Source organism: Oncorhynchus mykiss, chromosome 8, assembly GCF_013265735.2.
Source record: "Oncorhynchus mykiss isolate Arlee chromosome 8, USDA_OmykA_1.1, whole genome shotgun sequence".
In the NCBI taxonomy this organism is placed as follows: Eukaryota; Metazoa; Chordata; class Actinopteri; order Salmoniformes; family Salmonidae; genus Oncorhynchus; species Oncorhynchus mykiss.
In genome coordinates, this window is record NC_048572.1 from 34,478,630 (window position 1) to 34,502,963 (window position 24,334).

Sequence of the window (24,334 nt, forward strand, 5' to 3'; positions counted from 1 at the left end):
GATTTGAAGATATTGGTACATATGCAGAAACACAAATGAAATGTGATGTCATGCAAAAACAGGTAAAAATATATAATCTGCCTAAATATATCATCAAAGGTGTATCATCAAAAGTTGTACACAACAAATAGGCAAAACACCAAATCAATAGATATGCATATCAAATGCCTTAGTGATGGAGAATGTAATTTGCCTAGTTTGAGAGCTCTTGCCCAAAGCAATTATGCAGTCTAAAATATCCACAGTGTGATTTCAATTGTTTTCTGATTATTGTCAAATATATTACTTATAGTATTTTAAATTATGTAACAACATTCCAACCTTGTATAACTCAATCTAGTACAAACATATGACATGATTCCACTTTTTGTATTCGTTTGCATCACCTTCAATAAGGGACTTAATTTGAAGGTGAATCTCAAATTCCAATGATTTGGCTAATCATTATTGTGGCTCATTTCACACAGGTAAATTAACCTATCCGAACTGTCTGTCTGTCGATGGTGATGGAGAGCTGGCCTCAGTTTCATGCTAAGCATCGCGCTAGCACTTACTGCTAGCACTCAACGGTCCGTGCTGCATTTTGTTGCCGGTATCCACACATCTCGTCAGTAGTAGTCAGTATAATTCTCGATTATCAGAAGGTATAACGGTAATTGTTTTTGGAAAGCTGAAAAAAAGTGTCGACTTTTCATGGTCTGATAAACATTTCGAAGTGACAATTTGTGTAGCAGATAAAAATACGTTTTTTTTTAAATGAAAAGTTTAGGTCTCGATGTTTTGCCAAGGCTGCACTGCAGCATCTACTCACATGTATTATCCCACTACTGGAAAACACGGGGGATTTGACCTGCTTCGTTTCCGACCTGGGCCGGTTCACCCCTCCTTAGACAACCTGGTGGTCCCGGGCTCCCCCAGGAACACCATATCGATACCGAATTTAGCGTGGACACCCGTTCGACATAGCGTGCTGCAGCCAGAGCTCCTCAGCTCACTTGATCCACCAACCTCAGCCTCCCAGTGACTTGGATTACAGGCACATGCCACCGCACCCGGCGAGATATTCAGCTGCTGGTAAAGGTGATAGAGGTAGGAGTCTGTGACGTATTTACGAAGGACGGTTGTAGGCTAAAGGCCTTTGCATGGGAAAAACTAAGAAGTGCTGCTTCTATAAAGCTAGTGCGTACACTGTCATTGGATGTCCAGTTGGGCCCTTGGTAGGTTAAGGTTGATTTGAAGATATTGGTACATATGCAGAAACACAAATGAAATGTGATGTCATGCAAAAACAGGTAAAAATATATAATCTGCCTAAATATATCATCAAAGGTGTATCATCAAAAGTTGTACACAACAAATAGGCAAAACACCAAATCAATAGATATGCATATCAAATGCCTTTAGTGATGGAGAATGTAATTTGCCTAGTTTGAGAGCTCTTGCCCAAAGCAATTATGCAGTCTAAAATATCCACAGTGTGATTTCAATTGTTTTCTGATTATTGTCAAATATATTACTTATAGTATTTTAAATTATGTAACAACATTCCAACCTTGTATAACTCAATCTAGTACAAACATATGACATGATTCCACTTTTTGTATTCGTTTGCATCACCTTCAATAAGGGACTTAATTTGAAGGTGAATCTCAAATTCCAATGATTTGGCTAATCATTATTGTGGCTCATTTCACACAGGTAAATTAACCTATCCGAACTGTCTGTCTGTCGATGGTGATGGGAGAGCTGGCCTCAGTTTCATGCTAAGCATCGCGCTAGCACTTACTGCTAGCACTCAACGGTCCGTGCTGCATTTTGTTACCGGTATCCACACATCTCGTCAGTAGTAGTCAGTATAATTCTCGATTATCAGAAGGTATAACGGTAATTGTTTTTGGAAAGCTGAAAAAAAAGTGTCGACTTTTCATAGTCTGATAAACATTTCGAAGTGACAATTTGTGTAGCAGATAAAAATACGTTTTTTTTTAAATGAAAAGATTAGGTATCGATGTTTTGCCAAGGCTGCACTGCAGCATCTACTCACAGGTATTATCCCACTACTGGACAGCACGGGGGATTTGACCTGCTTCGTTTCCGACCTGGGCCGGTTCACCCCTCCTTAGACAACCTGGTGGTCCCGGGCTCCCCCAGGAACACCATATCGATACCGAACTTAGCGTGGACACCCATTCGACATAGCGTGCTGCAGCCCAGAGCTCCTCAGCTCACTTGATCCACCAACCTCAGCCTCCCAGTGACTTGGATTACAGGCACATGCCACCGCACCCGGCGAGATATTCAGCTGCTGGTAAAGGTGATAGAGGTAGGAGTCTGTGACGTATTTACGAAGGACGGTTGTAGGCTAAAGGCCTTTGCATGGGAAAAACTAAGAAGTGCTGCTTCTATAAAGCTAGTGCGTACACTGTCATTGGATGTCCAGTTGGGCCCTTGGTAGGTTAAGGTTGATTTGAAGATATTGGTACATATGCAGAAACACAAATGAAATGTGATGTCATGCAAAAACAGGTAAAAATATATAATCTGCCTAAATATATCATCAAAGGTGTATCATCAAAGTTGTACACAACAATAGGCAAAACACCAAATCAATAGATATGCATATCAAATGCCTTTAGTGATGGAGAATGTAATTTGCCTAGTTTGAGAGCTCTTGCCCAAAGCAATTATGCAGTCTAAAATATCCACAGTGTGATTTCAATTGTTTTCTGATTATTGTCAAATATATTACTTATAGTATTTTAAATTATGTAACAACATTCCAACCTTGTATAACTCAATCTAGTACAAACATATGACATGATTCCACTTTTTGTATTCGTTTGCATCACCTTCAATAAGGGACTTAATTTGAAGGTGAATCTCAAATTCCAATGATTTGGCTAATCATTATTGTGGCTCATTTCACACAGGTAAATTAACCTATCCGAACTGTCTGTCTGTCGATGGTGATGGGAGAGCTGGCCTCAGTTTCATGCTAAGCATCGCGCTAGCACTTACTGCTAGCACTCAACGGTCCGTGCTGCATTTTGTTACCGGTATCCACACATCTCGTCAGTAGTAGTCAGTATAATTCTCGATTATCAGAAGGTATAACGGTAATTGTTTTGGAAAGCTGAAAAAAAGTGTCGACTTTTCATAGTCTGATAAACATTTCGAAGTGACAATTTGTGTAGCAGATAAAAATACGTTTTTTTTTAAATGAAAAGATTAGGTATCGATGTTTTGCCAAGGCTGCACTGCAGCATCTACTCACAGGTATTATCCCACTACTGGACAGCACGGGGGATTTGACCTGCTTCGTTTCCGACCTGGGCCGGTTCACCCCTCCTTAGACAACCTGGTGGTCCCGGGCTCCCCCAGGAACACCATATCGATACCGAACTTAGCGTGGACACCCATTCGACATAGCGTGCTGCAGCCCAGAGCTCCTCAGCTCACTTGATCCACCAACCTCAGCCTCCCAGTGACTTGGATTACAGGCACATGCCACCGCACCCGGTGAGATATTCAGCTGCAGGTAAAGGTGATAGAGGTAGGAGTCTGTGACGTAATTACGAAGGAGGTTGTAGGCTAAAGGCCTTTGCGTGGGAAAAACTAAGAAGTGCTGCTTCTATAAGCTAGTGCGTACACTGTCATTGGATGTCCAGTTGGGCCCTTGGTAGGTTAAGGTTGATTTGAAGATATTGGTACATATGCAGAAACACACATGAAATGTGATGTCATGCAAAAACAGGTACAAATATATAATCTGCCTAAATATATCATCAAAGGTGTATCATCAAAAGTTGTACACAACAAATAGGCAAAACACCAAATCAATAGATATGCATATCAAATGCCTTTAGTGATGGAGAATGTAATTTGCATAGTTTGAGAGCTCTTGCCCAAAGCAATTATGCAGTCTAAAATATCCACAGTGTGATTTCAATTGTTTTCTGATTATTGTCAAATATATTACTTATAGTATTTTAAATTATGTAACAACATTCCAACCTTGTATAACTCAATCTAGTACAAACATATGACATGATTCCACTTTTTGTATTCGTTTGCATCACCTTCAATAAGGGACTTAATTTGAAGGTGAATCTCAAATTCCAATGATTTGGCTAATCATTATTGTGGCTCAGGTAAATGAACCTATCCGAACTGTCTGTCTGTCGATGGTGATGGGAGAGCTGGCCTCAGTTTCATGCTAAGCATCGCGCTAGCACCTACTCCTCCCTCAACGGTCCGTGCTGCATTTTGTTGCCGGTATCCACACATCTCGTCAGTAGTAGTCAGTATAATTCTCGATTATCAGAAGGTATAACGGTAATTGTTTTTGGAAAGCTGAAAAAAAGTCTCGACTTTTCATGGTCTGATAAACATTTCGAACTGACAATTTGTGTAGCAGATAAAAATACGTGTTTTTTTTTTTAAATGAAAAGATTAGGTCTCAATGTTTTGCCAAGGCTGCACTGCAGCATCTACTCACAGGTATTATCCCACTACTGGACAGCACGGGGATTTACATGCTTCGTTTCCAACCTACACGGTTCACCCCTCCTTAGACAACCTGGTGGTCCCGGGCTCCCCCTGGAACACCATATCGATACCGAACTTAGCGTGGACACCCGTTCGACTTACAGTGCTGCAGCCCAGAGCTCCTCAGCTCACTTGATCCACCAACCTCAGCCTCCCAGTGACTTGGATTACAGGCACATGCCACCGCACCCGGCGAGATATTCAGCTGCAGGTAAAGGTGATAGAGGTAGGAGTCTGTGACGTAATTACGAAGGACGGTTGTGGGCTAAAGGCCTTTGCATGGGAAAAACTAAGAAGTGCTGCTTCTATAAAGCTAGTGCGTACACTGTCATTGGATGTCCAGTTGGGCCCTTGGTAGGTTAAGGTTGATTTGAAGATATTGGTACATATGCAGAAACACACATGAAATGTGATGTCATGCAAAAACAGGTAAAAATATATAATCTGCCTAAATATATCATCAAAGGTGTATCATCAAAAGTTGTACACAACAAATAGGCAAAACACCAAATCAATAGATATGCATATCAAATGCCTTTAGTGATGGAGAATGTCATTTGCCTAGTTTGAGAGCTCTTGCCCAAAGCAATTATGCAGTCTAAAATATCCACAGTGTGATTTCAATTGTTTTCTGATTATTGTCAAATATATTACTTATAGTATTTTAAATTATGTAACAACATTCCAACCTTGTATAACTCAATCTAGTACAAACATATGACATGATTCCACTTTTGTATTCGTTTGCATCACCTTCAATAAGGGACTTAATTTGAAGGTGAATCTCAAATTCCAATGATTTGGCTAATCATTATTGTGGCTCATTTCACACAGGTAAATGAACCTATCCGAACTGTCTGTCTGTCGATGGTGATGGGAGAGCTGGCCTCAGTTTCATGCTAAGCATCGCGCTAGCACTTACTCCTCCCTCAACGGTCCGTGCTGCATTTTGTTACCGGTATCCACACATCTCGTCAGTAGTAGTCAGTATAATTCTCGATTATCAGAAGGTATAACGGTAATTGTTTTTGGAAAGCTGAAAAAAAGTGTCGACTTTTCATAGTCTGATAAACATTTCGAAGTGACAATTTGTGTAGCAGATAAAAATACGTTTTTTTAAATGAAAAGATGTTTTGCCAAGGCTGCACTGCAGCATCTACTCACAGGTATTATCCCACTACTGGACAGCACGGGGGATTTGACCTGCTTCGTTTCCGACCTGGGCCGGTTCACCCCTCCTTAGACAACCTGGTGGTCCCGGGCTCCCCAGGAACACCATATCGATACCGAACTTAGCGTGGACACCCGTTCGACATAGAGTGCTGCAGCCCAGAGCTCCTCAGCTCACTTGATCCACCAACCTCAGCCTCCCAGTGACTTGGATTACAGGCACATGCCACCGCACCCGGCGAGATATTCAGCTGCAGGTAAAGGTGATAGAGGTAGGAGTCTGTGACGTAATTACGAAGGAGGTTGTAGGCTAAAGGCCTTTGCGTGGGAAAAACTAAGAAGTGCTGCTTCTATAAGCTAGTGCGTACACTGTCATTGGATGTCCAGTTGGGCCCTTGGTAGGTTAAGGTTGATTTGAAGATATTGGTACATATGCAGAAACACACATGAAATGTGATGTCATGCAAAAACAGGTACAAATATATAATCTGCCTAAATATATCATCAAAGGTGTATCATCAAAAGTTGTACACAACAAATAGGCAAAACACCAAATCAATAGATATGCATATCAAATGCCTTTAGTGATGGAGAATGTAATTTGCATAGTTTGAGAGCTCTTGCCCAAAGCAATTATGCAGTCTAAAATATCCACAGTGTGATTTCAATTGTTTTCTGATTATTGTCAAATATATTACTTATAGTATTTTAAATTATGTAACAACATTCCAACCTTGTATAACTCAATCTAGTACAAACATATGACATGATTCCACTTTTTGTATTCGTTTGCATCACCTTCAATAAGGGACTTAATTTGAAGGTGAATCTCAAATTCCAATGATTTGGCTAATCATTATTGTGGCTCAGGTAAATGAACCTATCCGAACTGTCTGTCTGTCGATGGTGATGGGAGAGCTGGCCTCAGTTTCATGCTAAGCATCGCGCTAGCACTTACTCCTCCCTCAACGGTCCGTGCTGCATTTTGTTACCGGTATCCACACATCTCCTCAGTAGTAGTCAGTATAATTCTCGATTATCAGAAGGTATAACGGTAATTGTTTTTGGAAAGCTGAAAAAAAGTGTCGACTTTTCATAGTCTGATAAACATTTCGAAGTGACAATTTGTGTAGCAGATAAAAATACGTTTTTTTTTAAATGAAAAGATGTTTTGCCAAGGCTGCACTGCAGCATCTACGCACAGGTATTATCCCACTACTGGACAGCACGGGGGATTTGACCTGCTTCGTTTCCGACCTGGGCCGGTTCACCCCTCCTTAGACAACCTGGTGGTCCCGGGCTCCCCCAGGAACACCATATCGATACCGAACTTAGCGTGGACACCCGTTCATCATAGAGTGCTGCACCCCAGAGCTCCTCAGCTCACTTGATCCACCAACCTCAGCCTCCCAGTGACTTGGATTACAGGCACATGCCACCGCACCCGGCGAGATATTCAGCTGCAGGTAAAGGTGATAGAGGTAGGAGTCTGTGACGTAATTACGAAGGAGGTTGTAGGCTAAAGGCCTTTGCGTGGGAAAAACTAAGAAGTGCTGCTTCTATAAGCTAGTGCGTACACTGTCATTGGATGTCCAGTTGGGCCCTTGGTAGGTTAAGGTTGATTTGAAGATATTGGTACATATGCAGAAACACACATGAAATGTGATGTCATGCAAAAACAGGTACAAATATATAATCTGCCTAAATATATCATCAAAGGTGTATCATCAAAAGTTGTACACAACAAATAGGCAAAACACCAAATCAATAGATATGCATATCAAATGCCTTTAGTGATGGAGAATGTAATTTGCATAGTTTGAGAGCTCTTGCCCAAAGCAATTATGCAGTCTAAAATATCCACAGTGTGATTTCAATTGTTTTCTGATTATTGTCAAATATATTACTTATAGTATTTTAAATTATGTAACAACATTCCAACCTTGTATAACTCAATCTAGTACAAACATATGACATGATTCCACTTTTTGTATTCGTTTGCATCACCTTCAATAAGGGACTTAATTTGAAGGTGAATCTCAAATTCCAATGATTTGGCTAATCATTATTGTGGCTCAGGTAAATGAACCTATCCGAACTGTCTGTCTGTCGATGGTGATGGGAGAGCTGGCCTCAGTTTCATGCTAAGCATCGCGCTAGCACTTACTCCTCCCTCAACGGTCCGTGCTGCATTTTGTTACCGGTATCCACACATCTCGTCAGTAGTAGTCAGTATAATTCTCGATTATCAGAAGGTATAACGGTAATTGTTTTTGGAAAGCTGAAAAAAAGTGTCGACTTTTCATGGTCTGATAAACATTTCGAATTGACAATTTGTGTAGCAGATAAAAATACGTTTTTTTTAAATGAAAAGATTAGGTCTCGATGTTTTGCCAAGGCTGCACTGCAGCATCTACTCACAGGTATTATCCCACTACTGGACAGCAAGGGGGATTTACATGCTTCGTTTCCGACCTGGGCCGGTTCACCCCTCCTTAGACAACCTGGTGGTCCCGGGCTCCCCCAGGAACACCATATCGATACCGAACTTAGCATGGACACCCGTTCGACATAGCGTGCTGCAGCCCAGAGCTCCTCAGCTCACTTGATCCACCAACCTCAGCCTCCCAGTGACTTGGATTACAGGCACATGCCACCGCACCCGGTGAGATATTCAGCTGCAGGTAAAGGTGATAGAGGTAGGAGTCTGTGACGTAATTACGAAGGACGGTTGTAGGCTAAAGGCCTTTGCATGGGAAAAACTAAGAAGTGCTGCTTCTATAAAGCTAGTGCGTACACTGTCATTGGATGTCCAGTTGGGCCCTTGGTAGGTTAAGGTTGATTTGAAGATATTGGTACATATGCAGAAACACACATGAAATGTGATGTCATGCAAAAACAGGTAAAAATATATAATCTGCCTAAATATATCATCAAAGGTGTATCATCAAAAGTTGTACACAACAAATAGGCAAAACACCAAATCAATAGATATGCATATCAAATGCCTTTAGTGATGGAGAATGTCATTTGCCTAGTTTGAGAGCTCTTGCCCAAAGCAATTATGCAGTCTAAAATATCCACAGTGTGATTTCAATTGTTTTCTGATTATTGTCAAATATATTACTTATAGTATTTTAAATTATGTAACAACATTCCAACCTTGTATAACTCAATCTAGTACAAACATATGACATGATTCCACTTTTTGTATTCGTTTGCATCACCTTCAATAAGGGACTTAATTTGAAGGTGAATCTCAAATTCCAATGATTTGGCTAATCATTATTGTGGCTCATTTCACACAGGTAAATGAACCTATCCGAACTGTCTGTCTGTCGATGGTGATGGGAGAGCTGGCCTCAGTTTCATGCTAAGCATCGCGCTAGCACCTACTCCTCCCTCAACGGTCCGTGCTGCATTTTGTTGCCGGTATCCACACATCTCGTCAGTAGTAGTCAGTATAATTCTCGATTATCAGAAGGTATAACGGTAATTGTTTTTGGAAAGCTGAAAAAAAGTGTCGACTTTTCATGGTCTGATAAACATTTCGAAGTGACAATTTGTGTAGCAGATAAAAATACGTTTTTTTTAAATGAAAAGATTAGGTCTCGATGTTTTGCCAAGGCTGCACTGCAGCATCTACTCACAGGTATTATCCCACTACTGGACAGCACGGGGGATTTGACCTGCTTCGTTTCCTACCTGGGCCGGTTCACCCCTCCTTAGACAACCTGGTGGTCCCAGGCTCCCCCAGGAACACCATATCGATACCGAACTTAGGGTGGACACCCGTTCGACATAGCGTGCTGCAGCCCAGAGCTCCTCAGCTCACTTGATCCACCAACCTCAGCCTCCCAGTGACTTGGATTACAGGCACATGCCACCACACCCGGCGAGATATTCAGCTGCAGGTAAAGGTGATAGAGGTAGGAGTCTGTGACGTATTTACGAAGGACGGTTGTAGGCTAAAGGCCTTTGCATGGGAAAAACTAAGAAGTGCTGCTTCTATAAAGCTAGTGCGTACACTGTCATTGGATGTCCAGTTGGGCCCTTGGTAGGTCAAGGTTGATTTGAAGATATTGGTACAAATGCAGAAACACACATGAAATGTGATGTCATGCAAAAACAGGTAAAAATATATAATCTGCCTAAATATATAATCAAAGGTGTATCATCAAAAGTTGTACACAACAAATAGGCAAAACACCAAATCAATAGATATGCATATCAAATGCCTTTAGTGATGGAGAATGTCATTTGCCTAGTTTGAGAGCTCTTGCCCAAAGCAATTATGCAGTCTAAAATATCCACAGTGTGATTTCAATTGTTTTCTGATTATTGTCAAATATATTACTTATAGTATTTTAAATTATGTAACAACATTCCAACCTTGTATAACTCAATCTAGTACAAACATATGACATGATTCCACTTTTTGTATTCGTTTGCATCACCTTCAATAAGGGACTTAATTTGAAGGTTAATCTCAAATTCCAATGATTTGGCTAATCATTATTGTGGCTCATTTCACACAGGTAAATGAACCTATCCGAACTGTCTGTCTGTCGATGGTGATGGGAGAGCTGGCCTCAGTTTCATGCTAAGCATCGCGCTAGCACCTACTCCTCCCTCAACGGTCCGTGCTGCATTTTGTTGCCGGTATCCACACATCTCGTCAGTAGTAGTCAGTATAATTCTCGATTATCAGAAGGTATAACGGTAATTGTTTTTGGAAAGCTGAAAAAAAGTGTCGACTTTTCATGGTCTGATAAACATTTCGAAGTGACAATTTGTGTAGCAGATAAAAATACGTTTTTTTTTAAATGAAAAGATTAGGTCTCGATGTTTTGCCAAGGATGCACTGCAGCATCTACTCACAGGTATTATCCCACTACTGGACAGCACGGGGGACTTGACCTGCTTCGTTTCCGACCTGGCCCGGTTCACCCCTCCTTAGACGACCTGGTGGTCCCGGGCTCGCCCAGGAACACCATATCGATACCGAACTTAGCGTGGACACATAGAATGCTGCAGCCCAGAGCTCCTCAGCTCACTTGATCCACCAATCTCAGCCTCCCAGTGACTTGGATTACAGGCACATGCCACCGCACCCGGCGAGATATTCAGCTGCAGGTAAAGGTGATAGAGGTAGGAGTCTGTGACGTAATTACGAAGGACGGTTGTGGGCTAAAGGCCTTTGCATGGGAAAAACTAAGAAGTGCTGCTTCTATAAAGCTAGTGCGTACACTGTCATTGGATGTCCAGTTGGGCCCTTGGTAGGTTAAGGTTGATTTGAAGATATTGAAACTGGCCTCAGTTTCATGCTAAGCATCGCGCTAGCACCTACTCCTCCCTCAACGGTCCGTGCTGCATTTTGTTGCCGGTATCCACACATCTCGTCAGTAGTAGTCAGTATAATTCTCGATTATCAGAAGGTATAACAGTAATTGTTTTTGGAAAGCTGAAAAAAAGTGTCGACTTTTCATGGTCTGATAAACATTTCGAAGTGACAATTTGTGTAGCAGATAAAAATACGTTTTTTTTTAAATGAAAAGATTAGGTCTCGATGTTTTGCCAAGGCTGCACTGCAGCATCTACTCACAGGTATTATCCCACTACTGGACAGCACGGGGGATTTGACCTGCTTCGTTTCCGACCTGGGCCGGTTCACCCCTCCTTAGACAACCTGGTGGTCCCGGGCTCCCCCAGGAACACCATATCGATACCGAACTTAGCGTGGACACCCGTTCGACATAGCGTGCTGCAGCCCAGAGCTCCTCAGCTCACTTGATCCACCAACCTCAGCCTCCCAGTGACTTGGATTACAGGCACATGCCACCGCACCCGGCGAGATATTCAGCTGCAGGTAAAGGTGATAGAGGTAGGAGTCTGTGACGTATTTACGAAGGACGGTTGTAGGCTAAAGGCCTTTGCATGGGAAAAACTAAGAAGTGCTGCTTCTATAAAGCTAGTGCGTACACTGTCATTGGATGTCCAGTTGGGCCCTTGGTAGGTTAAGGTTGATTTGAAGATATTGGTACAAATGCAGAAACACACATGAAATGTGATGTCATGCAAAAACAGGTAAAAATATATAATCTGCCTAAATATATCATCAAAGGTGTATCATCAAAAGTTGTACACAACAAATAGGCAAAACACCAAATCAATAGATATGCATATCAAATGCCTTTAGTGATGGAGAATGTCATTTGCCTAGTTTGAGAGCTCTTGCCCAAAGCAATTATGCAGTCTAAAATATCCACAGTGTGATTTCAATTGTTTTCTGATTATTGTCAAATATATTACTTATAGTATTTTAAATTATGTAACAACATTCCAACCTTGTATAACTCAATCTAGTACAAACATATGACATGATTCCACTTTTTGTATTCGTTTGCATCACCTTCAATAAGGGACTTAATTTGAAGGTGAATCTCAAATTCCAATGATTTGGCTAATCATTATTGTGGCTCATTTCACACAGGTAAATGAACCTATCCGAACTGTCTGTCTGTCGATGGTGATGGGAGAGCTGGCCTCAGTTTCATGCTAAGCATCGCGCTAGCACCTACTCCTCCCTCAACGGTCCGTGCTGCATTTTGTTGCCGGTATCCACACATCTCGTCAGTAGTAGTCAGTATAATTCTCGATTATCAGAAGGTATAACGGTAATTGTTTTTGGAAAGCTGAAAAAAAGTGTCGACTTTTCATGGTCTGATAAACATTTCGAAGTGACAATTTGTGTAGCAGATAAAAATACGTTTTTTTTAAATGAAAAGATTAGGTCTCGATGTTTTGCCAAGGCTGCACTGCAGCATCTACTCACAGGTATTATCCCACTACTGGACAGCACGGGGGATTTGACCTTCTTCGTTTCCGACCTGGGCCGGTTCACCCCTCCTTAGACAACCTGGTGGTCCCAGGCTCCCCAAGGAACACCATATCGATACCGAACTTAGCGTGGACACCCGTTCGACATAGCGTGCTGCAGCCCAGAGCTCCTCAGCTCACTTGATCCACCAACCTCAGCCTCCCAGTGACTTGGATTACAGGCACATGCCACCGCACCCGGCGAGATATTCAGCTGCAGGTAAAGGTGATAGAGGTAGGAGTCTGTGACGTATTTACGAAGGACGGTTGTAGGCTAAAGGCCTTTGCATGGGAAAAACTAAGAAGTGCTGCTTCTATAAAGCTAGTGCGTACACTGTCATTGGATGTCCAGTTGGGCCCTTGGTAGGTTAAGGTTGATTTGAAGATATTGGTACAAATGCAGAAACACACATGAAATGTGATGTCATGCAAAAACAGGTAAAAATATATAATCTGCCTAAATATATCATCAAAGGTGTATCATCAAAAGTTGTACACAACAAATAGGCAAAACACCAAATCAATAGATATGCATATCAAATGCCTTTAGTGATGGAGAATGTCATTTGCCTAGTTTGAGAGCTCTTGCCCAAAGCAATTATGCAGTCTAAAATATCCACAGTGTGATTTCAATTGTTTTCTGATTATTGTCAAATATATTACTTATAGTATTTTAAATTATGTAACAACATTCCAACCTTGTATAACTCAATCTAGTACAAACATATGACATGATTCCACTTTTTGTATTCGTTTGCATCACCTTCAATAAGGGACTTAATTTGAAGGTGAATCTCAAATTCCAATGATTTGGCTAATCATTATTGTGGCTCATTTCACACAGGTAAATGAACCTATCCGAACTGTCTGTCTGTCGATGGTGATGGGAGAGCTGGCCTCAGTTTCATGCTAAGCATCGCGCTAGCACCTACTCCTCCCTCAACGGTCCGTGCTGCATTTTGTTGCCGGTATCCACACATCTCGTCAGTAGTAGTCAGTATAATTCTCGATTATCAGAAGGTATAACGGTAATTGTTTTTGGAAAGCTGAAAAAAAGTGTCGACTTTTCATGGTCTGATAAACATTTCGAAGTGACAATTTGTGTAGCAGATAAAAATACGTGTTTTTTTTTTTTAAATGAAAAGATTAGGTCTCGATGTTTTGCCAAGGCTGCACTGCAGCATCTACTCACAGGTATTATCCCACTACTGGACAGCACGGGGGATTTACATGCTTCGTTTCCGACCTACACGGTTCACCCCTCCTTAGACAACCTGGTGGTCCCGGGCTCCCCCAGGAACAACATATCGATACCGAACTTAGCGTGGACACCCGTTCGACTTAGAGTGCTGCAGCCCAGAGCTCCTCAGCTCACTTGATCCACCAACCTCAGCCTCCCAGTGACTTGGATTACAGGCACATGCCACCGCACCCGGCGAGATATTCAGCTGCAGGTAAAGGTGATAGAGGTAGGAGTCTGTGACGTAATTACGAAGGACGGTTGTGGGCTAAAGGCCTTTGAATGGGAAAAACTAAGAAGTGCTGCTTCTATAAAGCTAGTGCGTACACTGTCATTGGATGTCCAGTTGGGCCCTTGGTAGGTTAAGGTTGATTTGAAGATATTGGTACAAATGCAGAAACACACATGAAATGTGATGTCATGCAAAAACAGGTAAAAATATATAATCTGCCTAAATATATCATCAAAGGTGTATCATCAAAAGTTGTACACAACAAATAGGCAAAACACCAAATCAATAGATATGCATATCAAATGCCTTTAGTGATGGAGAATGTCATTTGCCTAGTTTGAGAGCTCTTGCCCAAAGCAATTATGCAGTCTAAAATATCCACAGTGTGATTTCAATTGTTTTCTGATTATTGTCAAATATATTACTTATAGTATTTTAAATTATGTAACAACATTCCAACCTTGTATAACTCAATCTAGTACAAACATATGACATGATTCCACTTTTTGTATTCGTTTGCATCACCTTCAATAAGGGACTTAATTTGAAGGTGAATCTCAAATTCCAATGATTTGGCTAATCATTATTGTGGCTCATTTCACACAGGTAAATGAACCTATCCGAACTGTCTGTCTGTCGATGGTGATGGGAGAGCTGGCCTCAGTTTCATGCTAAGCATCGCGCTAGCACCTACTCCTCCCTCAACGGTCCGTGCTGCATTTTGTTGCCGGTATCCACACATCTCGTCAGTAGTAGTCAGTATAATTCTCGATTATCAGAAGGTATAACGGTAATTGTTTTTGGAAAGCTGAAAAAAAGTGTCGACTTTTCATGGTCTGATAAACATTTCGAAGTGACAATTTGTGTAGCAGATAAAAATACGTTTTTTTTTAAATGAAAAGATTAGGTCTCGATGTTTTGCCAAGGCTGCACTGCAGCATCTACTCACAGGTATTATCCCACTACTGGACAGCACGGGGGATTTGACCTTCTTCGTTTCCGACCTGGGCCGGTTCACCCCTCCTTAGACAACCTGGTGGTCCCGGGCTCCCCCAGGAACACCATATCGATACCGAACTTAGCGTGGACACCCGTTCGACATAGCGTGCTGCAGCCCAGAGCTCCTCAGCTCACTTGATCCACCAACCTCAGCCTCCCAGTGACTTGGATTACAGGCACATGCCACCGCACCCGGCGAGATATTCAGCTGCAGGTAAAGGTGATAGAGGTAGGAGTCTGTGACGTATTTACGAAGGACGGTTGTAGGCTAAAGGCCTTTGCATGGGAAAAACTAAGAAGTGCTGCTTCTATAAAGCTAGTGCGTACACTGTCATTGGATGTCCAGTTGGGCCCTTGGTAGGTTAAGGTTGATTTGAAGATATTGGTACATATGCAGAAACACACATGAAATGTGATGTCATGCAAAAACAGGTAAAAATATATAATCTGCCTAAATATATCATCAAAGGTGTATCATCAAAAGTTGTACACAACAAATAGGCAAAACACCAAATCAATAGATATGCATATCAAATGCCTTTAGTGATGGAGAATGTCATTTGCCTAGTTTGAGAGCTCTTGCCCAAAGCAATTATGCAGTCTAAAATATCCACAGTGTGATTTCAATTGTTTTCTGATTATTGTCAAATATATTACTTATAGTATTTTAAATTATGTAACAACATTCCAACCTTGTATAACTCAATCTAGTACAAACATATGACATGATTCCACTTTTTGTATTCGTTTGCATCACCTTCAATAAGGGACTTAATTTGAAGGTGAATCTCAAATTCCAATGATTTGGCTAATCATTATTGTGGCTCATTTCACACAGGTAAATGAACCTATCCGAAATGTCTGTCTGTCGATGGTGATGGGAGAGCTGGCCTCAGTTTCATGCTAAGCATCGCGCTAGCACTTACTCCTCCCTCAACGGTCCGTGCTGCATTTTGTTACCGGTATCCACACATCTCGTCAGTAGTAGTCAGTATAATTCTCGATTATCAGAAGGTATAACGGTAATTGTTTTTGGAAAGCTGCAAAAAAGTGTCGACTTTTCATAGTCTGATAAACATTTCGAAGTGACAATTTGTGTAGCAGATAAAAATACGTTTTTTTTTAAATGAAAAGATTAGGTCTCGATGTTTTGCCGAGGCTGCACTGCAGCATCTACTCACAGGTATTATCCCACTACTGGACAGCACGGGGGATTTGACCTGCTTCGTTTCCGACCTGGGCCGGTTCACCCCTCCTTAGACAACCTGGTGGTCCCGGGCTCCCCCAGGAACACCATATCGATACCGAACTTAGCGTGGACACCCGTTCGACATAGAGTGCTGCAGCCCAGAGCTCCTCAGCTCACTTGAGCCACCAACCTCAGCCTCCCAGTGACTTGGATTACAGGCACATGCCACCGCACCCGGCGAGATATTCAGCTGCAGGTAAAGGTGATAGAGGTAGGAGTCTGTGACGTAATTACGAAGGAGGTTGTAGGCTAAAGGCCTTTGCGTGGGAAAAACTAAGAAGTGCTGCTTCTATAAGCTAGTGCGTACACTGTCATTGGATGTCCAGTTGGGCCCTTGGTAGGTTAAGGTTGATTTGAAGATATTGGTACATATGCAGAAACACACATGAAATGTGATGTCATGCAAAAACAGGTACAAATATATAATCTGCCTAAATATATCATCAAAGGTGTATCATCAAAAGTTGTACACAACAAATAGGCAAAACACCAAATCAATAGATATAAATATCAAATGCCTTTAGTGATGGAGAATGTCATTTGCCTAGTTTGAGAGCTCTTGCCCAAAGCAATTATGCAGTCTAAAATATCCACAGTGTGATTTCAATTGTTTTCTGATTATTGTCAAATATATTACTTATAGTATTTAAAATTATGTAACAACATTCCAACCTTGTATAACTGAATCTAGTACAAACATATGACATGATTCCACTTTTTGTATTCGTTTGCATCACCTTCAATAAGGGACTTAATTTGAAGGTGAATCTCAAATTCCAATGATTTGGCTAATCATTATTGTGGCTCATTTCACACAGGTAAATGAACCTATCCGAACTGTCTGTCTGTCGATGGTGATGGGAGAGCTGGCCTCAGTTTCATGCTAAGCATCGCGCTAGCACTTACTCCTCCCTCAACGGTCCGTGCTGCATTTTGTTACCGGTATCCACACATCTCGTCAGTAGTAGTCAGTATAATTCTCGATTATCAGAAGGTATAACGGTAATTGTTTTTGGAAAGCTGAAAAAAAGTGTTGACTTTTCATGGTCTGATAAACATTTCGAAGTGACAATTTGTGTAGCAGATAAAAATATGTTTTTTTTTAAATGAAAAGACTAGGTCTCAATGTTTTGCCAAGGCTGCACTGCAGCATCTACTCACAGGTATTATCCCACTACTGGACAGCACGGGGGATTTGACCTGCTTCGTTTCCGACCTGGGCCGGTTCACCCCTCCTTAGACAACCTGGTGGTCCCGGGCTCCCCCAGGAACACCATATCTATACCGAACTTGGCGTGGACACCCGTTCGACATAGCGTGCTGCAGCCCAGAGCTCCTCAGCTCACTTGATCCACCAACCTCAGCCTCCCAGTGACTTGGATTACAGGCACATGCCAACGCACCCGGCGAGATATTCAGCAGCAGGTAAAGGTGATAGAGGTAGGAGTCTGTGACGTAATTACGAAGGACGGTTGTAGGCTAAAGGCCTTTGCATGGGAAAAACTAAGAAGTGCTGCTTCTATAAAGCTAGTGCGTACACTGTCATTGGATGTCCAGTTGGGCCCTTGGCAAGTTTAGGTTGATTTTAAGATATTGGTACATATGCAGAAACACACATGAAATGTGATGTCATGCAAAAACAGGTAAAAATATATAATCTGCCTAAATATATCATCAAAGGTGTATCATCAAAAGTTGTACACAACAAATAGGCAAAACACCAAATCAATAGATATGCATATCAAATGCCTTTAGTGATGGAGAATGTAATTTGCCTAGTTTGAGAGCTCTTGCCCAAAGCAATTATGCAGTCTAAAATATCCACAGTGTGATTTCAATTGTTTTCTGATTATTGTCAAATATATTACTTATAGTATTTTAAATTATGTAACAACATTCCAACCTTGTATAACTCAATCTAGTACAAACATATGACATGATTCCACTTTTTGTATTCGTTTGCATCACCTTCAATAAGGGACTTAATTTGAAGGTGAATCTCAAATTCCAATGATTTGGCTAATTATTATTGTGGCTCATTTCACACAGGTAAATGAACCTATCCGAACTGTCTGTCTGTCGATGGTGATGGGAGAGCTGGCCTCAGTTTCATGCTAAGCATCGCGCGCATCAACGGTCCGTGCTGCATTTTGTTACCGGTATCCACACATCTCGTCAGTAGTAGTCAGTATAATTCTCGATTATCAGAAGGTATAACGGTAATTGTTTTTGGAAAGCTGAAAAAAAGTGTCGACTTTTCATGGTCTGATAAACATTTCGAAGTGACAATTTGTGTAGCAGATAAAAATATGTTTTTTTTTAAATGAAAGATTAGGTCTCGATGTTTTGCCAAGGCTGCACTGCAGCATCTACTCACAGGTATTATCCCACTACTGGACAGCACGGGGGTTTTGACCTGCTTCGTTTCCGACCTGGGCCGGTTCACCCCTCCTTAGACAACCTGGTGGTCCCGGGCTCCCCCAGGAACACCATATCGATACCGAACTTGGCGTGGACACCCGTTCGACATAGCGTGCTGCAGCCCAGAGCTCCTCAGCTCACTTGATCCACCAACCTCAGCCTCCCAGTGACTTGGATTACAGGCACATGCCACCGCACCCGGCAAGATATTCAGCTGCAGGTAAAGGTGATAGAGGTAGGAGTCTGTGACGTAATTACGAAGGACGGTTGTAGGCTAAAGGCCTTTGCATGGGAAAAACTAAGAAGTGCTGCTTCTATAAAGCTAGTGCGTAAACTGTCATTGGATGTCCAGTTGGGCCCTTTGCAAGTTTAGGTTGATTTGAAGATATTGGTACATATGCAGAAACACACATGAAATGTGATGTCATGCAAAAACAGGTAAAAATATATAATCTGCCTAAATATATCATCAAAGGTGTATCATCAAAAGTTGTACACAACAAATAGGCAAAACACCAAATCAATAGATATGCATATCAAATGCCTTTAGTGATGGAGAATGTCATTTGCCTAGTTTGAGAGCTCTTGCCCAAAGCAATTATGCAGTCTAAAATATCCACAGTGTGATTTCAATTGTTTTCTGATTATTGTCAAATATATTACTTATAGTATTTTAAATTATGTAACAACATTCCAACCTTGTATAACTCAATCTAGTACAAACATATGACATGATTCCACTTTTTGTATTCGTTTGCATCACCTTCAATAAGGGACTTAATTTGAAGGTGAATCTCAAATTCCAATGATTTGGCTAATCATTATTGTGGCTCATTTCACACAGGTAAATGAACCTATCCGAACTGTCTGTCTGTCGATGGTGATGGGAGAGCTGGCCTCAGTTTCATGCTAAGCATCGCGCTAGCACTTACTCCTCCCTCAACGGTCCGTGCTGCATTTTGTTACCGGTATCCACACATCTCGTCAGTAGTAGTCAGTATAATTCTCGATTATCAGAAGGTATAACGGTAATTGTTTTTGGAAAGCTGAAAAAAAGTGTCGACTTTTCATGGTCTGATAAACATTTCGAAGTGACAATTTGTGTAGCAGATAAAAATACGTTTTTTTTTTAAATGAAAGATTAGGTCTCGATGTTTTGCCAAGGCTGCACTGCAGCATCTACTCACAGGTATTATCCCACTACTGGACAGCACGGGGGACTTGACCTGCTTCGTTTCCGACCTGGGCCGGTTCACCCCTCCTTAGACAACCTGGTGGATCTACTCACAGGTATTATCCCACTACTGGACAGCACGGGGGATTTGACCTGCTTTGTTTCCAACCTGGGCCGGTTCACCCCTCCTTAGACAACCTGGTGGTCCCGGGCTCCCCCACGAACACCATATCAATACCAAACTTAGCGTGGACACCCATTCAACATAGAGTGCTGCAGCCCAGAGCTCCTCAGCTCACTTGATCCACCAACTTCAGCCTCCCAGTGACTTGGATTACAGGCACATGCCACCGCACCCGGCGAGATATTCAGCTGCAGGTAAAGGTGATAGAGGTAGGAGTCTGTGACGTAATTACGAAGGACGGTTGTAGGCTAAAGGCCTTTGCATGGGAAAAACTAAGAAGTGCTGCTTCTATAAAGCTAGTGCGTACACTGTCATTGGATGTCCAGTTGGGCCCTTGGTAGGTTAAGGTTGATTTGAAGATATTGGTACATATGCAGAAACACACATGAAATGTGATGTCATGCAAAAACAGGTAAAAATATATAATCTGCCTAAATATATCATCAAAGGTGTATCATCAAAAGTTGTACACAACAAATAGGCAAAACACCAAATCAATAGATATGCATATCAAATGCCTTTAGTGATGGAGAATGTCATTTGCCTAGTTTGAGAGCTCTTGCCCAAAGCAATTATGCAGTCTAAAATATCCACAGTGTGATTTCAATTGTTTTCTGATTATTGTCAAATATATTACTTATAGTATTTTAAATTATGTAACAACATTCCAACCTTGTATAACTCAATCTAGTACAAACATATGACATGATTCCACTTTTTGTATTCGTTTGCATCACCTTCAATAAGGGACTTAATTTGAAGGTGAATCTCAAATTCCAATGATTTGGCTAATCATTATTGTGGCTCATTTCACACAGGTAAATGAACCTATCCGAACTGTCTGTCTGTCGATGGTGATGGGAGAGCTGGCCTCAGTTTCATGCTAAGCATCGCGCTAGCACCTACTCCTCCCTCAACGGTCCGTGCTGCATTTTGTTGCCGGTATCCACACATCTCGTCAGTAGTAGTCAGTATAATTCTCGATTATCAGAAGGTATAACGGTAATTGTTTTTGGAAAGCTGAAAAAAAGTGTTGACTTTTCATGGTCTGATAAACATTTCGAAGTGACAATTTGTGTAGCAGATAAAAATATGTTTTTTTTTAAATGAAAAGATTAGGTCTCAATGTTTTGCCAAGGCTGCACTGCAGCATCTACTCACAGGTATTATCCCACTACTGGACAGCACGGGGGATTTGACCTGCTTCGTTTCCGACCTGGGCCGGTTCACCCCACCTTAGACAACCTGGTGGTCCCAGGCTCCCCCAGGAACACCATATCGATACAGAACTTAGCGTGGACACCCGTTCGACATAGCGTGCTGCAGCCCAGAGCTCCTCAGCTCACTTGATCCACCAACCTCAGCCTCCCAGTGACTTGGATTACAGGCACATGCCACCGCACCCGGCGAGATATTCAGCTGCAGGTAAAGGTGATAGAGGTAGGAGTCTGTGACGTAATTACGAAGGACGGTTGTAGGCTAAAGGCCTTTGCATGGGAAAAACTAAGAAGTGCTGCTTCTATAAAGCTAGTGCGTACACTGTCATTGGATGTCCAGTTGGGCCCTTGGTAGGTTAAGGTTGATTTGAAGATATTGGTACATATGCAGAAACACACATGAAATGTGATGTCATGCAAAAACAGGTACAAATATATAATCTGCCTAAATATATCATCAAAGGTGTATCATCAAAAGTTGTACACAACAAATAGGCAAAACACCAAATCAATAGATATGCATATCAAATGCCTTTAGTGATGGAGAATGTCATTTGCCTAGTTTGAGAGCTCTTGCCCAAAGCAATTATGCAGTCTAAAATATCCACAGTGTGATTTCAATTGTTTTCTGATTATTGTCAAATATATTACTTATAGTATTTTAAATTATGTAACAACATTCCAACCTTGTATAACTCAATCTAGTACAAACATATGACATGATTCCACTTTTTGTATTCGTTTGCATCACCTTCAATAAGGGACTTAATTTGAAGGTGAATCTTAAATTCCAATGATTTGGCTAATCATTATTGTGGCTCATTTCACACAGGTAAATGAACCTATCCGAACTGTCTGTCTGTCGATGGTGATGGGAGAGCTGGCCTCAGTTTCATGCTAAGCATCGCGCTAGCACTTACTCCTCCCTCAACGGTCCGTGCTGCATTTTGTTACCGGTATCCACACATCTCGTCAGTAGTAGTCAGTATAATTCTCGATTATCAGAAGGTATAACGGTAATTGTTTTTGGAAAGCTGAAAAAAAGTGTCGACTTTTCATAGTCTGATAAACATTTCGAAGTGACAATTTGTGTAGCAGATAAAAATAAGTTTTTTTTTAAATGAAAAGATTAGGTATCGATGTTTTGCCAAGGCTGCACTGCAGCATCTACTCACAGGTATTATCCCACTACTGGACAGCACGGGGGATTTGACCTGCTTCGTTTCCGACCTGGGCCGGTTCACCCCTCCTTAGACAACCTGGTGGTCCCGGGCTCCCCCAGGAACACCATATCGATACCGAACTTAGCGTGGACACCCGTTCGACATAGAGTGCTGCAGCCCAGAGCTCCTCAGCTCACTTGATCCACCAACCTCAGCCTCCCAGTGACTTGGATTACAGGCACATGCCACCGCACCCGGCGAGATATTCAGCTGCAGGTAAAGGTGATAGAGGTAGGAGTCTGTGACGTAATTACGAAGGAGGTTGTAGGCTAAAGGCCTTTGCGTGGGAAAAACTAAGAAGTGCTGCTTCTATAAGCTAGTGCGTACACTGTCATTGGATGTCCAGTTGGGCCCTTGGTAGGTTAAGGTTGATTTGAAGATATTGGTACATATGCAGAAACACACATGAAATGTGATGTCATGCAAAAACAGGTACAAATATATAATCTGCCTAAATATATCATCAAAGGTGTATCATCAAAAGTTGTACACAACAAATAGGCAAAACACCAAATCAATAGATATGCATATCAAATGCCTTTAGTGATGGAGAATGTAATTTGCATAGTTTGAGAGCTCTTGCCCAAAGCAATTATGCAGTCTAAAATATCCACAGTGTGATTTCAATTGTTTTCTGATTATTGTCAAATATATTACTTATAGTATTTTAAATTATGTAACAACATTCCAACCTTGTATAACTCAATCTAGTACAAACATATGACATGATTCCACTTTTTGTATTCGTTTGCATCACCTTCAATAAGGGACTTAATTTGAAGGTGAATCTCAAATTCCAATGATTTGGCTAATCATTATTGTGGCTCAGGTAAATGAACCTATCCGAACTGTCTGTCTGTCGATGGTGATGGGAGAGCTGGCCTCAGTTTCATGCTAAGCATCGCGCTAGCACTTACTCCTCCCTCAACGGTCCGTGCTGCATTTTGTTACCGGTATCCACACATCTCGTCAGTAGTAGTCAGTATAATTCTCGATTATCAGAAGGTATAACGGTAATTGTTTTTGGAAAGCTGAAAAAAAGTGTCCACTTTTCATGGTCTGATAAACATTTCGAAGTGACAATTTGTGTAGCAGATAAAAATACGTTTTTTTTAAATGAAAAGATTAGGTCTCGATGTTTTGCCAAGGCTGCACTGCAGCATCTACTCACAGGTATTATCCCACTACTGGACAGCACGGGGGATTTGACCTGCTTCGTTTCCGACCTGGGCCGGTTCACCCCTCCTTAGACAACCTGGTGGTCCCGGGCTCCCCCAGGAACACCATATCGATACCGAACTTAGCGTGGACACCCGTTCGACATAGCGTGCTGCAGCCCAGAGCTCCTCAGCTCACTTGATCCACCAACCTCAGCCTCCCAGTGACTTGGATTACAGGCACATGCCACCGCACCCGGTGAGATATTCAGCTGCAGGTAAAGGTGATAGAGGTAGGAGTCTGTGACGTAATTACGAAGGACGGTTGTAGGCTAAAGGCCTTTGCATGGGAAAAACTAAGAAGTGCTGCTTCTATAAAGCTAGTGCGTACACTGTCATTGGATGTCCAGTTGGGCCCTTGGTAGGTTAAGGTTGATTTGAAGATATTGGTACATATGCAGAAACACACATGAAATGTGATGTCATGCAAAAACAGGTAAAAATATATAATCTCCCTAAATATATCATCAAAGGTGTATCATCAAAAGTTGTACACAACAAATAGGCAAAACACCAAATCAATAGATATGCATATCAAATGCCTTTAGTGATGGAGAATGTCATTTGCCTAGTTTGAGAGC